We start from the raw sequence: 20594 nt of genomic DNA on the forward strand, positions 1-20594 counted from the left end.
GTAGGCCCGCACACCGTTTGTAGGCCAGACTCGACTCGTTTCCTCTAAATGGACAATGGCTCTGAGGCGGCCCTTCTCTTTGGTAGCACATGGCCCATATATATGGACCAAATAGCTTAGCATGTGATTGTTACCCCATTCCCTGTTATGATTTCATGTGGCCGCGGTATAGATCGTGAATTCCCGATGATACTACACCAAAAATGCGGCAAATGTCCCGAATATGGCACACGAGACCCAAGAAAGGCCGGGACCTAGCATGCGCATTGGATTGTTCTCCGTTGACCCAAGAGAAAGCACCGATGATTTTGCAAAATGAGCTTGCTATGTATGTAAATTCTTGTTATTCATCATAATTTTGCATGCTGCCAAATTCATATCGTATGCTTATCAGTACTAGTGTTTGCAAAATGAGATGAATAAATCATTTGTATTCTCATACAATGTTTGCAAAAGAAAAAACAACCCATTTTATGGATGGCTTTGATATAATGTTGAATTCGCTGACATGAGATTTTTTGTTCTTCTAATAGCTCATTGCATATTTAGAACAATGGAAATGCTACCTACACGTGAGGGAAACTTTTTTGAAGAAAATGCACAAGTGGCTCATGGCTGCAAAGATTGTGTACTGGCGTAACAGGCGCTAAAAATGCTCGTTCTGCAGGAAAGGGAACTGGCATTCAAAAACCTAAGCAATTGCAGCTTACAGAAAGAGGTGGCGTCTTAAGGCAAAAGCTGCTACGTTGGCTAACATATTGAGGAGGGTGAAGACCTAAAAGCATGGATCATGCTGCATCTGTCACCACTTTGTAACTAGACTATTTCCATTGCACCCTGCATCGTTCTTGTGTATTGTTTGTCATTCTGTTCATCTATCTGGTATCTTAATGCGGCCCATCATGAAATACATAGAAGTGATTGTCATGAAATACATAATTTACATACATAACAAGTTCTGATCATCAAATACAAAACTTAATATCGTCATATAGCGAAGGTAGGCATAAAACAACGAGTTTCAACAGCAACCCAAGGCCAAACAAGCATGCTGGCCTTACCCACAGCACGCTGGCCTTACCCACGACATGCAGGTCGGACAAGCAATAAACTCTGAGTGATCAGCAGCCAAGCCCTCAGCCACCCTGTGATTTAGACATCAGGCTCCTGCCGCAAAATGGAAGATGTTGAGGCCCGAATCTTAGATAGCAGCAAGTCCAAGTACATATAAAGAATGGCATTTGGATAGACAGTTTCACAAATACATATAAAGGAGAATATTTTGAAATGTTTTATTGGGTGGGTGCACGGAAGGTTGTTGCAAACCACCCTGGGTGCATCGAGCTAGGTGTAGAAAAAATATCCTCATAAAAAGGAGAATGGATTTGGATACACAATTTCAGAAAATATGATGAATGCAAGCATCATCTAACCCACAGAAAACGGATCAAACTTCATATAATGCTCCTACTAATATAATGTACGATTAAATGATGTGTTCATTTGATAGTGTGCATATGAGTGTGTTTGAAATCTCACAATATGGTAATCTGTCACAAGCACACACACACATTCCAATTTGAATACCAAGTTGGGAAAACTAAATGTTGAATTAATATGAATTTGGCAGCATGCAAAAGTATTGTTGCAATTTAGGAAGTAATTGAAAACAGGGGTTCATATGACCAGTACAATTATAATGCTCAATTGAAAACATGGAACAGAGGGATCAACCACCCTGGACTTATCAAACATCACTCCATTTCTAAGTTTCAAACATCATGGAGCTAGCCCATAGAAAATTGATCGAACGTCATTTAATTCACGTTATGATTTAATGTATATGTTAAATGATGTGTTCCATGGATAAATTACTGGCACTCAAAAGGCTAAACTTCACTGAAATAAAAGGTTAAACTGCACTGCAACCTGAATTCGAAGCTTACACTAAACGCCACCGCCGCCGTTGAGACGAGGAGATCATCGAGGGAACCGTGGAGAACGGCGGGGAAGCGACGTCGCACACAGCCACGACCTCCTGTTACGTATGACATGCGTCCACTCCGGTGGCACCACGTGGAACAACACCCTCACGAACGGCACCGCGTATCTGATCGTGGGGTCATCCTCTGGATGCTTGATCCTGGATCTGTACGCCCACCACCTGCGTCTGACTATCCGCTCCTCTGAGTCAGTCTGCTCCATCACCCAGAGGAGAAACTCGATGGACTGGACGGACTCCCGCCGAACTCCATCTCGGGAATAGATATCATCCCTCTCGCTATCTCTGAGATACTTGACCATTTCCTTTACTGACGCCAACACCTCCCAGTCGCTGTCAAACTAGGAAAGGATCTCTCTTAACCTGGCTATCTTTTCCTGGTCGCCGCTGGCGATGGTCTTGATTCTGTCGCGCAGCGGCGCCATGGATATGCTTCTAGCGGGGAGTGAGGAGAGGAGAGGTGGTGGATTTGGACAAGGAGATGAGAGACGGTGGATATGGAGAAGAGGAAGGAGCGAGGGTTTTTTGGAACGGCCGGAGGAGAGGAAGGAGTGCATCACGGAAGGAGCGAGGGTCTTCTTGAACGGATAAGAGGAAGGAGGAGGGGTGGTTTTCTAATAGGAAAGTGAGAGAGGAACGTGCGGCGACGGTTTAGCAATGGATGAGGCGGCGGTGCTTCATGATTGGACCATCAAACCGGCTTTGAGCGTCAATGCCATTTAAGTTTTCTTTCTTTTGTTTATATTTTCCTTTTGACTAACAATAACTACAACTGTGGCAGTGGACTACATGTTGTACATGAATGGATTATATGGAATTTGTTTTTCTCAACCAAAAGAGAGATAAAGCACTGCAAATTCAAAATAAATGTAAAAACTTGGCACACTTCATTTGTTTCACACCTAGTACCCATGAAATTTTTTTTGGAATACAGAAAATAATTTAAATAGCACATGGCACACTTCCATTGTTTGACACCTAAAACCCATGAAAATTTTGAACTTTAAGCAAGTAGGTGGAAGGTTCATGGTTTTCATGGTTCTGCATTGGATGAGAGGGGCGGCAGGTGATTTTTTTCCTATGACTTTTTTTAGACAATTTTTTCCTATGACTAAAATGCCATAGATTAAAACGGTTCCAACAAAGCCCAACCACTGTAAAACTTTGTATAATAAATATAGATAATTCGGGCCAACCAAAGCCCACATCATACAACTTAAATAACACCAAGTCAAATATAGATAGATAGATTTAGCTTAAAAAGATAGATAGATAGATGGATGGATGCCGCTTCTCCACAAGGCACCTCCTCGCTCCTCCTTCGGGCGACCTTCAATGCTCCTCCGCGGTGTTGTTGATGCGGTATGACAGAGTGTGCATGCGCTCCGCGGTGGGGAAGATGTTGTCGTAGTCCATGAAGATGTGATGGGTGAAAGCTATGAACTCGCAGGCACAGCAGAACACGCGGACGAGGAGCTAGAACGCATCCAAGGGGTTGGTGAAGTGGGCAATGATAGCAACCACAAACCCGTTGTGAATGACCTCCTGGACTCGGTATATCCTTGGAGATCCTCGGGTGAGGTGCCCGTAGCCGGCCCCAAGGAAGAAGTCGGTGAACTCCCTTGCGCCCCTCCACCTTGACATCGCCCACACATGGAGGGTGCTCTCGACATACACCCCGGCTGGGTAGAGCATCTCCCGCACGATGGGGGGGAAGCGGTAGGTTGGCCCGGTGTACTGCATGGCTGCGACGGGTTGGTTCTTGGGGCTGTTTGTGGGGAAGAAGAAGAAGGCTAGACGCAAAATGCAGGTGGGAGAGTATAGGAGATGGATGAAGGGTGTGCGATGAAGAGGAACATGATAGGTGGCTTAAATATCCACCATGGCAGTAATGGCGTCAAATGTGAACAAGTTTTTCAACCCACCGCGACACCGGGAGTGTACACCCGTGGGAAACTGTAGTGTGAGTGTACACGCGTGGGAAACTGTAGTGTGAATCAAAATGTGGCATCTAAGTGCTGCACTATGTTCCATCGGTCGGGTCAAGCGGGGACGGTTCTACGGCGCGTGCTCCTTCGCGTATGCGCACGCATGCAACGTAGGCTGAAGCAGACGCATGCATGCAACCGCATGCAACGTAGGCTCGCTTGGGTGCATGCAACGGGACATTGCTCGGTCCAACATGTGGGCTTCTTTACACAGCCGCGCTTGCATGACAGTCCACCCTCGAGCGCAGAAAAAAAACAGGTGCAGAAAAAAAACCAACAGAAGTATTATATGATTTATCGACGCGAAAGCCCTAGAAAATCCTTACAACGTCAAAAATCTACAAAACTTGGCAAGGATGCTAGTCATGTTGGTACAAGGTTGTTGGTCCACTTCAAGGATGTCGACAAAAACATGCTTCGAGACGGACCCTTCGCGTCCTACCCGAAAGGCCTCCCGTGAAGCAGGTTCAGAATGACAACAAACTTTGCCTGGATGTAAGTTCAATGAGATCAACACTTGTTCATGTTGGCCAATGTGGCACTGACCGTCGAAGGAGATAAAGATTGATACTTGTTCATGTGAAAGATTGATACTTATTCATGTGGGCCCATATTTTTTGTACATCTGGTGTCGACAGAACACAAAAAAACATTACTATATCCTTTTAGGTCTTCACCCTTCCCAATTTGTTTCCCAACTCAGTAGGTTTTGCCTTAAGATGCCACCTCTTTCTGTAAGCTGCAATTGATGTGGTTTTGGAATGCCGGTTCTCTTTCCTGCAGAACGGGCATTTATAGCGACCGTTACGCCGGTACACAATATATGTAGCCATGAGCCACTTGAAGATTTTCTTTCTGAAAGCTTCCCTCAGCTGTAGGTAGTTCTCCCATACTTCCAAATCTGCAATCTGGTATTAGAAGAAAAAAAATCTCATGCCAGCGAATTGTACATTATATCAAAGGCGGGCATAAATGGATTGTTTTTTCTTTGTATTGGTTTTCTAAAACTTTGGTTACAAATGATCCATTCATCTAAATTTGCAAACCCTAGGACTGATAATCGTACAATTAATCAAAAAAAGCGAAGAGTATGATTGTATGTACCAATAGCGAGGAATAACAAGAGAGAAATTTCTAGGGTTAACCCCGAGAAGGCAAATTCTAGGGTTAATCTCTGCAGACACTAACTGATACGTCGTCGTTGGTGGTGTGTTGGACCAGCTGCGGCTGCGAATCAGCGGCGACGACGTCCTTGTGAACTAGTTCCTTCATGGGGTCCACATCCGCCACACAGAGCGCACCAGCCACGCCCCCTCCTCCGGCAGGTAGGATCATCCTCGCCAACAATAATGTGGGCTTTTTGGCGGCGGCGAGTAGTGGGCAGCGACGAATACGTGGCTGGATAGGTAGAGTCGATCGAACGCTGGAGGCGGGAGCGAGATTTGGGGAGTGAAAATTCAGTTTGTTTGCGAGAGAGAGGTCAAGGCCGCGCTCAATTCGTCACTTTTGAAATTTAGGTAGAAACATGCACGTATACGGCATCGTACACACCCAGAGATTTGCCCGAACCAACCAATCAACCAACCAAGCAAAATAAAAAGTGCACAATGTCGGTCCACAAACTCGGCAACATGTCGCGCAAAATAGGGTGTTCAAAAAAAAGAACACCAAAATAGGAGGGACATTTTTTTGTTTTGTGTAGTACTACTAAATACTAGAAGGGAGAAGTACTAAAAAAATACTAGGAGGGACAGTTGGCACATTTAATTTCACATGGCATCTAGCTGTTTTTGTTCATCGCTAGCTATGTTGTACCGATTAGGCAAAATGAATGGATAATTAGTAAACCCTAGCTATTCTCAAGGTTTATCAGTGTGTGTCTACGTGGCCAAGTGTGCTTGCACGGTGTGGGTCCAGGTGAGTGTGATGCACGGGGCGGGCCTTTGTGGTCACGACCCACATTAAGCGGCATCGAATTTTGAGGAAAGTGAAGGAACGAGCCCCACACACCGTCCGCAAGCCGGATTTGTTCCCTCCCATTGGCTAGATCCAACAAGCGACATGTCCTAGTTTACACTTAGCCCGCGTGAGGGTTTACGCATGCCGCTCTTGGTGTTTGACCATACCCTTCATGGGTCATAAGATGAGACCGCGCCAGGCCCCGTGATGCACCGTCTAGACACAAACCGGACGTGTTACCTCTCGGTAGCTAGATCCAAACCGTGCACCCCCGTCGTCTAGATCCAAGTGGAGTAGCACCTAGACACATGACCCCGACAGTTGTGCGAGCCCCCGAACCATGCATCCACACCATGTAGACTCATACGCTGCCATGTGTGCATGCATGTTGTGGTTCCAGCTGAGTGCGATGCACGAGACGGTCCTTGGTTACTAGGTCTACCATCACGCGGGAACGAGATTTGAGGCAAATTAAGGAACAAGCCCCGCACTCCCTTCACAAGACGGACTCATTCCCACTCTATTGCTTGATCCAACATGGGATATGGCCCTAGTTGCCCATAGCCTACTAAGGGCCTATGAATGCCGCTCTCTATCACTAGTAGAAAATGGCCCATTTGTCCCGAATCTAGAGGCCCATTAGCCCCGGTTCCGGAACCGGGACTAAAGGGCCGGCACTAAAGCCCAAAACCTTTAGTCCCGGTACCTTTACTAACCGGGACAGAAGGGCCTCAACGTGGCCTCTGCGGGGAGCCCAGGCAGGAGGGCCTATAGTCCCGGTTGATAGTATAGGGAAGTGTCCTCTCTTTCTCCGTGATGTAGAAGTAACGACTTTAGCAACTTATCCTCGGTCTCTTAGGTATTGTGGCGTACCGACCATTCATTTACGACATCTGGGCTAATGAACCCAACGTCGAAGATTCATCCACACATGAATCTAATCCGCTTTCCTTCCCCAATGATATAATAACCAATCATGATCATAGTAAAAAAATCATCATGATAATCATGATCAACATCATCATCATATTAATATAAAAACTCTTGCATCATATCATCACCAACAACACTATAGCTAATAATCATCATAGTCATTACCACCAACACTATTTAATCATCATTTTCGTCAATGAGACATCATATAACAAGTTGGTCACTAGTCATAATCAAAACTCCTCCTCCTCCTCCTCATCGTCAACTATAACACATTGTAGCACATAGTAACACATTGTACCTAGGACCTACTCCCTCTCTCCTAGGACCTACTCTACCCTCTCTTAGGTAGAATATCATAAAACAAGATAGGCCGTGACTCTCCATTATGGAGAATGGAGATCATCCTGTCTCCAATTCTTGGCCCACGCACAATGTTGCTTCCAAGTAGCTCTCCACGCTGGACCTTCCAATCTTTGATTGTCATGTCATAGGTTTTAGAAAATAGGTATGGACACGAGTGATGCATATACCTAGGCTGACCTGGTCGTGCTGGCCGTAAGATCATAACATCAACGCGACCTCTTGGAAACATCAGATAAGGAACAAAATCCTTTAGGATTTTCTGTTGAAGAACAAAGTAATAACTTTGTAGTTAGCAATGTAGTTTAGTTTCACAAGAATTTATGCAAAAGATGCACGGATGTTGTAATAGTAGAAAATCTTACCATGCATGTTATCGTAGTTCACCACGTGCACTAGTGGCACGTATTGACCATAATGTGGAAGAGTTTGAAGATAACTATTGTAATTCTCAAGATCATTCATAAATGCGATAAGATGATGTTTCTCCTTATAACTTAATTCTGCTTCATCATTGTAGTAGTAGGTTCTGTCTACCATCTCCCGTACAGTTTTTGAAGATTGAAAATAAGCTGCCAATGAAAATAAGTTATCAACTATTTTTAAATAAACAATATAAATTACTTAATAAATACATATGGTTGAGAAACTCACATAATGGTATAACTGGAGGCGTCTGCACATCGACCCAGATGTCGATATTACCTTCAATTTCATCTTCCGGACGAATATCAAAGGTGATAAGCATATTAGGCTCAAATGCATACGCCTCGCATAGTGCTACCCAATTTTTGCATTCAAAAAAGGAGTAGGTGTCTGCATTGTACAGCTTTACGGCAAAACTATAACCATGCTCGGTCCTCAAGTGAACTCTCTTTACCTCCATAGTATTTTCAGTACTGAAACCAATCTTATCCAAGACATAAATTCTTGCATGGCAGGGGATACGCTAGTAGAATAGTAAAAAATAAAAAATATAAGTTGAAGCAAAAGAAGTCATGCTTAATTACGAAAAAAGACTTGTCGTTGTGACTTACTGTATCCACTTTGAAGTCCTCATCCAGCATGATGCTGAAGCGCCTATCATCAACTAGGTGAGGCGTGTCGCATAGGCCGCGCCCGTCTTGGCAGTATTCGCACATAGCGAATTTCCTTTCGTCATCAGACATTTCCTATGCTCATAGTTGAAACATTTAAAATCGATCAAAGGCAACTACCAGGAAACTTGTATGACATGTCACTATTAATTCTAAAACAGATCACTACTACTCAATATGCAACGTATTGACTTTAGGTCTGTCGAGTCTTTCCTTCCTAAACACACACATCACAAAAACATTAAGACATCTCTATATTCAGAATGCATCATCCTCTACATACGCACTAGGAGTTGTTCCGTGCAATAGCATACACACATCAAATAAATTACATATAATTCATCATCATCTTACTCATTTAACAACTCGTGGAAGTCATACAAGGAGCAACGATAAACCGAAACATAACCTATATTATCACTAATACATCTCAAATATTATCATACAATATCCCTAATAAAAATCCAGTTGACGTCTCACGGTGCAAGCGGTGGCAACCCCAAGATAAGGAACCATCACCGGATCATAGCTCGGGTGATGTCCCTGCAGAACCTGCCAGGTATTGGAAAACCTGGCATCCAACGCACCCATGTAGAGAACCTGGCATCCAACGCACGCATGGAGAAACTCATATTTCAATTTGTTGTTGCAAGTTGTGAAACTATTTTCTTGAAATAAAATCTTTAAACGTATGAAACTAATATTTCTTTTATTTGTAATTTTTTATTTCAGTGATATATGTGTTGAAATAGTTTTTGAAATATAATTTCACTCTTCTATGGGTGAAATTAATTTGGAATGAATTATGAAAGGTGTGTGAAATTCATTGAGATATGGTTTGCAAGACATGATTTATGAACTGTGGAATCCAGTGAAATCAATTGAATTCCTTGAGAAGGCGATAAATGAATAAAATTGTTTCTTATTTGATTGTGTGAAATCAAGATTTTTGTTTCTAAAATTGATTGTAGAACTGAACTTTGATCGTAGAACTGAACTTTGTTGGAGATAGATTCAATTGACTATTGCAATTAAAGATGTTACTAGTAGGAGATATATGCATTTATAGTTTACTATCATATTGAATAATGTATCCTATTGCTTCAACAAAGTTTAAGATGTTATATCCGACTAGTGGCTTAAGTTATCTCTACTTTGTTGGAGATGTATTGCATATGTTGACAAGGTATACATGATGTGATTACGAGAAGGTAGCATGATGATTTTATGGGTTAATATTAGTTGCTTCCTTCTCTTTTCATAAATTTTGAGTTCTGGCAGGTAAAACTGATCATGCCTTGTATGCTACCGTGTGGATGGAATCAAATGAGTAGAGGTTGTACAACCTGACCACGTTTTTTAGCAAGATTATGAAACAACAAATTAAATTTGTAACACGCGAGGAAATTGTGAAAAATGTGTTGATAATCATATGTATTCGTCTTGAATGGTAATATTTGAGTCATGGCACCAAAACTACATGTAAGGATCTGGTATAAGGATGTGGAGATTTATGTAAATGCTAGTACAATTTAAGGCAGTGCACTATCCCATTGCCGGAGAAGAATCTTGAGGGCAAGAAGAGGATCTGGACATGACTCGCTTCCGTAACCCATATGATCCAGACTCTGATGATGAACCCTATGAGGTTTAGCCTTAGTTGAAATTTTATTTGTTCATCTAATTCCTTTCACATGTTTTACTATATCAATGCATAATGTATTAGTGTAATTTATTTGTGTGTGCAGTATGACTCTGATGATGATGTGGACAAGGGGAACATCGAGTCCTTCATAGCAAAGGAAGTCGAGAAGATCAAGTCCAAGGGATCTTCTATGTACAAAAAGGGGAAGTAGTATGTGTGCCCCTACTGTACCACAAAGTGAAAGCCCAAGGATGGCCTCTATGAGCACCTTCTATCGCATGCACGGGATGCATCGCTTCATTCCGACGACTGCAAGGTCCGAGGACAGCATGGTGCCCTCCTGAAGGCTTTGTATCCCAACTAGGCCTACTCATGATCTTTCTCATCTGAAGCTACAAGTGCCACTCATCATCAATATATGTGATGATGTTTTACTTTTGTTAATATGCATGGGGTTGTGAACTGTTGGAAACTTCGTTTGCTTTTGTATTATGTTTATATATGGCTGTAATGTAGTATGTCTTTGAACTTGATGCCGTGTTTAGAAGACCTGGATGGTATTAATCTACGAATATATCTAAATTTCTGTCTCATGGAATTGATTTCTTAGGTATGCTTCCTTCTTATTAGATTACACAATGAATCATCATTTAAACAAAAGTGTGTGAATCTTGGAGTGAAATATAGAAGTGTAAGAAGGTAGTTAAAACGGTGCTTGCAAACTGTAATTAGAAGTAACGGATTATTGTATGAAATGAGTGAAATATAAGACAACATATTATCATACAATCATGAATTTAAAAACTGCAATAAATAATAAAAGGGAAAATTTGAAAAAATGAAAAATAAATATATTAGTGTAAGAAAATGTTTGGTAAAAAAAGGGTGGTTGCAAACAAGAACATTTGAATTAGAAGTGTTGGTTTTTTGTATGAAATGATCGAAGTATAAAATGCATAGAAAATGGGCCAGCCCAACCATCTACAGGATGTGCGGTCCAGCACGCTGGTGAGGCTAGCCTCGGTCAGCCCACCAAAATTGGGCCCAACCGCTGAGCTACAATGGGAACAGCTAACGAGTGGTGGGAGTTTAGTCCCACCTCGCCGAGCGAGAGGCGCACACAACTAGTTATATACGCGACTGAGAGACCATTGGCATGAGCCTCTCTCACTGAAACATCATGTTCTCTATCCAGTTCTGTGTATGCCCCGTGAAGCCTACTCACAGGAATAACACAAGCCCTGCGGGCCTGCGTCCTGGCCCATATTGCTGGGCTTCTAGTCGTATGCAGGCCGCGGGTTGTGAACTTTCCTGTTAAGTGGGCGGGCATTTTTGTTATATTTTTTTGCATATGTCACTTCCTTATTTTTTTGACCATCTCCAAATCACCCCCAAATTTGTTGTACATGCTGGTATGCATTTAGTAAATAAGATTATCAAAGAAATTTCAACAATAATGAAGTGTACATTGTCCCCCTATGGCAACGTATGACGTATGTCCCTTTGTTTCACTGAGCTACTATAAATTATAAGAAAAATAAAAAAATGGAAAACTTCCATATTCTATGTATGCTTATGGAAGAGAAGGGGTGTGCAAAATTTTATGTGATTTGGAGGAGGTCAAAAAAATCACCTTGTTAGAAAAACTGGCTTAAGTGACCAAACGGTCCCGTCCGTAATGAAGTGATTTTTTTTACCATCTCCAAATCACCCAAATTTGTTGTACATGGTGGCATGCATGTATTAAACATGATTATCAAAGAAATTTCAACAATAATGAAGTGTACATTGTCCCCCTATGGCAAGCGTATGACGTATGTCCCTTTGTTTCACCGAGCCACTATAAATTATAAAAACAAATAAAAAAGGCAAACTTCCATATTCTATATACGTTTATGAAGGAGAAGGGGTGTGCAAAATTTTATGTGATTTGGATGAGGTCAAAAAAATCACCTTGTTAGAAAACTGGATTAACCAAACGGTCCCGTCCGTAATGAAGTGATTTTTTGACCATCTCCAAATCACCCCAAATTTGTTGTACATGGTGGCATGCATGTAGTAAACATGAATATCAAAGAAATTTCAACAATAATGAAGTCTACATTGTCCCCCTATGGCAAGGTATGACCTATGTCCCTTTGTTTCACTGAGCCACTATAAATTATAAACAAAAAAAATGAAAAACTTACATATTCTATATATGCTTATGGAGGAGAATAGGTGTGCAAAATTTTATTTGATTTGGAAGATGTCAAAAAAATCACCTTGTTAGAAAAACTGTCTTAAGTGACCAAACGGTCCCGTCCGTAATGAAATGATTGTTTGACCATCTCCAAATCACCCCAAATTTGCTGTACATGGTGGCATGCATGTACTAAACATGAATATAAAAGAAATTTCAACAATAATGAAGTCTACATTGTCCCCCTATGGCAACGTATGACTTATGTCCCTTTGTTTCACCGAGCCAATATAAATTATAAACAAAAATAGAAAAATGGAAAACTTACATATTCTATATATTATTATGAAGGAGAAGGGGTGTGCAAAATTTTATGTTATTTTGAGGAGGTCAAAAAAATTGCCTTGTTAGAAAAATTGGCTTAAGTGAGACCAACTCGTCCCGTCCGTAATGAAGTGATATTTTTACCATCTCCAAATCACTCCAAATTTGTTTACATGGTGGCATTCATGTAGTAAACAAGATTATCAAAGAAATTTCAACAATAATGAAGTGTCGTTCACGTGGTGAGATATTAAATGTCTTTCAATATAACTCGGGATTTAACATCATATCTAACCATGAACCGTGAGCAACTTCTCATCCCATGGACTTGGCAGATACGTGGGGTGGAAGCACATCTAAGAGCATCGCTGTGAATCAATGGACCACAAAGCCATGGATGGCAAGACATTAACGTGACCCAATGGACAGTAAAGCATGTTCCTGTGCCAAGACAAGATGTCAGGTCAATCAACAATATTAGCTTCTAATTGTGTTTTTCATTGTTAATACGTGAAATGTTGCTAACATAATTAGTTGTTGTAGTTCTTCTTGTGCACTCTACATGCAGAAGAATATCGAATTCTTTACGGGAGAAGATCTTACGCTGCATTATGACCAAGTACGTAGTGTAACACCTAAAATTCTGTCAATTTTGTAAACATATGGAACGATACTAACATATCCTCTCATGCAGGCATACATCGACAATTATAGAAGAGAGCTGCATGTTGTCCTTCTTAATTCGCCATACAACAAATTGAAATCCATGAAAAAGCTGAAGACGTACAACGCTCGCCTATCGGATACAACTGCGATTGAAGATCATGAAGATGTAAGCAGTTAGTCCAGCAGTCGTTGATTCTTAGATATGGAGTGTACACTTGGCCGTAAAGCAATAGAGTAGGGTGTGGTTGGGTTTTAGTCCCGAAGAAGGTTTCCTAACCGTGTTCTTAGTCCATTGTGGATGAGTCAAGTTGTAAAACTTCAATAATATTGGTTACAATACTTTGCTTGAAATAAATATCTCCTTTATGTTCATTGTATTGCTCTTGACAATAAAGTATTTTGGGAGTTTTACCCCTATTTCCTTTTGATCCGAGATCATGTCATGAGGAACATTCTCTACCGAGGTATGTGTGTGCATGGGCTCTACCCGTTGATTCCCAAATTTAGAAGCTTCAATAAACAAGTTTGTCGTGTCATCAATCTTTCTTGAGAACAATGGCATGCAAGATTAGGACATCCATCTTTTATTATTGTTCAAGAAGTGCTTAGGAATAATCAGCTCCCATGTGTTGGTTAGCATAGTCTTGAGACTATATATGATTCTTGTTAACAGTTCACAAAAAATGCTTTTTAAGCGATGGCGAGAGCCACGGTAGAACATAACCTCCATCACAGAACCGTATAACAGAATTTTTGTGATGTGGGTTCTGTTCTACCACGGCCCTTGCCAACCCACAAACTGTAAAATTTGACATCAATTCGGCTGATTTGCAGCAAATTTAAACAAATAAACATAATTTGCGCACAAATTAAGCCATAGTGTTTGATCAAGCCACTAAAGGACATCATTCAAGAGGCACAACTTTCCATGCCTTGGTAAAGATTTGATCTTTCAATGGAGTTTAGTTTTTGGAGCTTGCACGTTTTTTGCTAGTTCTTGGTCGAACGCTACCTTGTCTTCCTCACCATAATCACGCACGCCACCATCCAACTCATTATAACCATAATAACCGATTAGTACTTGCTCGATGTCGATGGTGTTATCGGCCAACAAGTTGACAAACTCGGTAGTTGCATTGTGCAAGTCGTCCCTACAATTATGACTTATAGTTGACCAAGAAACGTAAATGGCATATAAAGAGACAAGTTAAAAAAGTTTCATACCTTTCGCCCATTTCATAGAACAAGTTGGACGTGGTAGTAGCATAGTCGTCCACGGGCATCCATGGTGTTGCTCTCGCCGGTGCAACTGGACGAGGCGTTGGCAGGGTTACACTGAAGCCCACCTTCTTTCCCATGACACCAGAGACCTTGCCTTACCGGGCAGGCGTAGGCGTCCCCATAATCACAAACAACGGCAGATTCGAATTGAGCCCGGCCACCAGGACAACATAAAAAAGATGTGTTGCAATCTCATCGGAAGAGCCGGATGCACATCATATGCAGGAGATCTTTTCTTGCTAGACGGGCGAGCGAGACCATCTATCTATCTATCAATGGCTTTAGGCGGATCACGTCCTACCGATCGTGATCCACTCATCCATTGACTACAGTATGTCTGACCATTACGATCGTGGGTGGCAAGCAGTTTGCTCCAATCCGCCTTGTTGCCCGGTGAGATAAAAATTGTAGTGGCTGAGCTTGAGGGAATTTGTCTGGACGGAGGGACGGCGGGAAGATACTTGCCGGCACGGAGGGGCCGCAACATGATCCTATTCCGACACGCCCGGCCGGCACCTCCCCGCCAGCGATCTTGCCGCGGCCCTCCCCGTCGTCGAGGATCTTGGCCGGCGAGAATCTTGCCAACACCTTGCCGCGACGAAACCCTAGCGAATGGGATAAAAATCAGACCTAAAATACCCCTGAAATTGATACCAAAAATTCCCTCGAAATATTTGGGAGGGAAACCGCTGACAGTTCAAAAAAATTCCTCTCCCAAAAATGCCCCTCGGGGTCATATATAATACAGCTGAAGTCTATGTATTGCATCAGAACTGGGCCGCCGAATTCACTCCGAGGGACGGTCCATATCGCCCGGATGTACTATAAATCATCTCTTTGGAGTGGGTCGCTGATGGCATAGTGATCGGTAAGATCACTTATGACATGGCCCTCGACGATTCGGAGGGCAACGCGACTAAGACAGACAACGAAGGGAATGGCTCCAACTCTGATGCATACGCCGATGCCCACGTCGAAGCGAACACCGGCGCCACGGCTGACGCAAGGTGATCCGGGGTGGACGGAGCCCCACTAGTTAGGATTTTTTTTCTTTTCTCCTGTTTTTCATTAGTCTACAAGTCCACTCACTGGGGGTAAGTTTCATTGTAATGAACTCATGGCCGTGGGCCTTTTGCTTTTGTAAATATATGTGATACGTCTCCAATGTATCTATAATTCTTGATGGTTTCATGCTATTACCTTGTCAAACTTTGGATGTTTTGCATGCCTTTTATTTATTTCCTGGGACTAACTTATTAATTCAGTGCCAAGTGCCAGTTCCTGTTTTTCCATGTTTTTGACCCCTTTCAGAGGAGATTTTGAAACGGAGTCCAAACGGAAGAAAATCCCCGAAAAGATTTTTTCTGGAACGGAAGATCGGAGAACTTGGGAGCCAAGCCAGAAGAGCCCCAGGGGCCCCACAAGCCCCCACCCCGCGACCAGGAGGGCCGCGCCATCCAGGCTTGTGGGCCCCCTGGAGGTCCCCTGACCTAGATCTTTCGCCTATATATTCCCAAAAGATCAAGAGACGATCGCAATTACTTTTCCGCCGCCGCAAGCTTCTGTCTCCGCAAGATCCCATCTGGGGCACGTCCTGGTGCCCTGCCGGAGGGGGGATTCGGTTACGGAGGGCTTCTTCATCAACACCATGACCTCTCCGATGATGCGTGAGTAGTTCACCATAGACCTACGGGTCCATAGCAAGTAACTAGATGGCTTCTTCTCTCTCTTGGATCTTCAATACAAAGTTCTCCATGATCTTCATGGAGATCTATCTGATGTAATCTTCTTTTGCTGTGTGTTTGTCGAGATCCGATGAATTGTGGATTTATGATCAGATTATCTATGAATCTTATTTGAGTTTCTTCTGATCTCTCTTATGCATGATTTCATATCCTTGTAATTCTCTTCGAGTTGTGGGTTTTGTTTGGCCAACTAGATCTATGATTCTTGCAATGGGAGAAGTGCTTGGTTTTGGGTTCATACTGTGCGGTGACCTCACCCAGTGACAGAAGGGGTAGCGAGGCACGTATCATGTTGTTGCCATCAAGGGTAAAACGATGGGGATTTCATCATTGGTTTGAGATTATACCTTTGCTGACATGCAACTATTCCTGACTTGATGCCTCCACGGAAACGGAGCCAGAAAAGAGCTCGTCCCAGTTGCTCAACAATTAGCAATTGTCTTGCAATGGCCCACCAGCGCGTGGGATTGCGTCAGTTTTCGAGGGTAGAGTATTCAACCCAAATTTGTTGGTTCGCGCGACGGGAAGTGAAAGAATATTCTCAAGTATTAGCAGCTGAATGTGTCAGATTCAACCACACCTGAAAGATTAGTGTGTGCAAGCAAAGTATTAGTAGCAAAGTAGTATGATAGCAATGGTGCCAGAAACGATCTGGTGACAAGGCAGACTATTCCTAACGGTTGTATCAATGGCGCCAGAAGTTGCCCGTGGACGGGAAATAGTCTTTCCCGGCAACGGCGCTAGAAAAGGTATTGTAGCAGGTAGCAGCAGTGTAACGAGTAACATAAGTGGCAAGGAACAGCAATAGTGACAGCAGTAGCAAGTAGCAACAGTAGCAAGTAACAACAGTAGCAAGTAACAGCAGCAGTGGGACAAATTCGTAGGCAATGGGTCGGCGATTCGTTGGATGACATTCATCATGCAACAGTTATAACACGGAGGGATATGTGGCTAGCTCCCGTTCGTCAATGTGATGTAGGCATGCATTCCGTGTGTCGTCATACGTGCTTAGGGAAAAGAACTTGCATGACATCTATTGTCCATCCCTCCCGTGGCAGCGGAGTCCAAAAGGATACTACGGGATATTAAGGTTCTCCTTTTAATAAAGAACCAGACCAACGCATTAGCACTTGGTGAACACATGAACTCCTCGAACTATGGTCATCACCGGGAGTGGTTCCGGTTATTTTCACTCCGGGGTTGCCGGGTTATAACACATAGTAGGTAACTACAACTTGCAAGATCGGATCTAAAACACACATATATTGGTGAAAACATAATAATTTTAGATCTGAAATCATGGCACTCGGGCCCTAGTGACAAGCATTAAGCATGGCAAAGTAGTAGCAACATCAATCTCAGAACATAGTGGATACTAGGGATCAATCCCCGTCAAAACTAACTCGATTACATGATAGATCTCAAACTACTCATCACTGCCCAGCGAGCCTACGAATAGATTACTCACGAACGCTGAAGAGGTTCATGGAATTGGAGAGGGAAGAAGGTTGATGATGACGATGGCGATGATCTCCTTGATCCGAAGCCCAAAACGGACTCCAGATCTACCCTCCAGATGAAGAACAGGATGTGGCGGCGCCTCCATGTCGCAAACGCGATGAAGTCTTCTCTTCTGATTTTTTTCAGGACGAGAGGGAATAAATAGAGCTGGAGTTGGGGGCGGCAGACCCACGTGGGCCCCACAAGCTTGGTTGCCGCGGCCTGGGGGGTGGTCGCGGCGACAGGGCTTGAGGCCCACTGGCCCGTCCCCTCCGGTGGATCTTTGCGCAGGTATTTTTCATATTTTCTAGAAATATTCTCCGTAAATTTTCAGGACGTTCCGAGAACTTTCATTTCTGCACAAAAACAACACCATGGCAATTCTGCTGAAAACAGCGTCAGTCCGGGTTAGTTCCATTCAAATCATGCAAGTTAGAGTCCATAACAAGGGCAAAAGAGTTTGGAAAAGTAGATACGATGGAGACGTATCACCCTCTACATCATGTCATCTTGCTTAAAGCGTTACTCTGTTCGTCATGAACTCAATACACTAGATGCATGCTGAATAGCGGTCGATGTGTGGCGTAATAGTAGTAGATGCGGAAAGTATCGGTCTACTTGTCTCGGACGTGATGCCTATATGCTTGATCATTGCCTTAGATATCGTCATGACTTTGCGCGGTTCTATCAATTGCTCGACAATAATTTGTTCACCCACCGTGATATTTGCTAATATGAGAGAAGCCTATAGTGAACACTATGGCCCCCAGGGTCTACTCTACACCATATTTTCAGCCTTACACTTTTTACTTTGTTGCACTTTCGGCCTTCAGATCTCACTTTGCAAATAATCTTGAAGGGATTGACAACCCCTTTGAAGCGTTGGGTGCAAGCTTGTTTGTGTTTGCCCAGGTACTTTGGACTTGACGAGGCCCTCCTTGTGGATCGATACCTTGGTTCTTGTCGTGGTTTTCTCATGGCAGATGTCCTAGTGAAAGGACTTAATGATGGAGCCATCGCACCTTGGTGGCGACTCAAAGGGGTTGAGCGGAAGCGGGACTCAGATTTACCCAGGTTCGGCCCGTCGTGAGGAGGTAAAAGCCTACGTCCTGCTTTGTGTTGTATTGATGATGTTTCGATTACAAGGAGGGCGTAACTCGCCTGACCTAGCTCTCGATGATTTCTAACCTCCCCTCCCCTCTCCAGGGGCTCGCCTTTATATACAGGTCGAGGCCCTAGGGTTTACAAGAGTCCTTGCCATAACACAAGTCGTGATTCCTTTAATCTCTAAATCGCCGCGCTTTCTAAGACTAGAAGACTCCCTGATGACTTATCCTCCATGTAGATCTTGAACCGCCATCCAGCTCCTGGGCCTTCTGGGGCAAAGCTTGAACTGCCAAAATATGAGTCGCCCACTTGGTGACCTGGCCCAACTAGGGTGGGTCACATGGCAGATAATATCCCCAACATTAGGCCCCAGATTGACTTGAACCTGTTCACGCCAACAAACTTTTACCTAGTTTACGAATGACTCATACGCTTAAGCCGCCGTCCACCATGGAAATACCCAAGTCGCCAAACCGTTTCTGATGACGTCACCTTATCCCTTTAATTCCGGAAAATGACGACGCAATCCCCAACAGATCTCTCGGCGCAAATATCCTGAAAATCTTGGCGCCATAAGTGTGAATCTTTAATTTGCCCCCTTTGGTTCCCGCGCGAGGTGCCTCGATCCCCACACCTGACCTATTAAATAGGCTCGGGAACAGGGGCAGAGGGAATCTTTGCCCACTCGTCTTCTGTTTCTTCTTCTTCCTCGTAGCGAAGCAAGGAACTCCGCCGCCGCCCGACGAGCCCCATCGTCGCTTGAGGAACTCCGCCGCCGGCCACTGTGTGCGTCGCATCGTCGAGCTAAACGGAGACACCATCTCCACCGCGGGTCCATACAACCGCCTCCGGACGTCGTTTGACAGGTTAGTCTTCCGCCATTACGAACAGATCCGAGCTTTTCAACGTTCGCCATTCTCTGCGCCTAAGAACTCCTCGAACTCCTCGGCGTTTGCCATTCGATTCAAAATGGTAGCTTAGCATATTTGCACCGACCGCATCTCCAATCCATTTAATTTCGGTTTAGAGAACCAAGAGGGCTTTGGTTAAATCACCCCTACCGTAGTTGCTTTCAACCGTGACCTGTTTCACTTTATCCAGGTTTTCTCCGTTATTTTACCTTGCTCGTAGATCCACATTGTATTGCTTGCTATGTAGAAGATTGTTTGTAGATTCATACTTCGTCATTTTTCTGCATGTTTTTGATGCCCTAAGATACCTCCTCTAAGTAATGGGAAATTCCTAAATCGCCCTCGTTCCTAAACCTGGTCCCTTCTTGGCGAGTTAATAGATTCTCTCAGCCACTCGACAAGCGTTTTGGTGGGTTAACTTACCCATGACCTTTTCCTCTGTAGCTATGGGTACCGTCTTTAAGGCCAACTGGCTCCCGACCAAAATTGATGACACCTTCCTCGAGCAGTGCATAAAGACAGGGAACCTTGCCCCGAAGGAAGTCATTGGATGGCGATCTGGACTAGGCAACGAAATTCCCAACCCGACCGAAGGGGAAATAGTTGTTTTTGCTGACCACCTCGAACGAGGGTTTAAGACGCCAGGGTCAAAGTTCCTAAGAGATCCTATGTTTTTCATGAACGTCCGCCTCCAAGACCTGGGCCCCAACTCGATCAGCAACATGTGCCGATTCCAGGTATTCTGTGAAGCTTACCTGCGAATGGAACCGTCGGTCACTTTGTTTTGGTATTTATTCCACCTGAATCGAGGGGTTAACGTTCAACGATGCAAGGACAGTCCATTCCCATCACTTGCCATGCCCAGCCACCCCAAAGGCTGGGCCGAGTCTT

At 43.6% G+C, this 20594-nt stretch overlaps 1 pseudogene; it reads right to left on the reverse strand.

The window, feature by feature from the left end:
* Positions 1-1980: 1980 nt before the first annotated feature.
* Positions 1981-2427, reverse strand: LOC123450157 (annotated as a pseudogene).
* Between the last annotated feature and the right edge of the window lie 18167 nt (positions 2428-20594).

Source organism: Hordeum vulgare, chromosome 4H (genome assembly GCF_904849725.1).
Source record: "Hordeum vulgare subsp. vulgare chromosome 4H, MorexV3_pseudomolecules_assembly, whole genome shotgun sequence".
NCBI classification, from domain to species: domain Eukaryota; kingdom Viridiplantae; phylum Streptophyta; class Magnoliopsida; order Poales; family Poaceae; genus Hordeum; species Hordeum vulgare.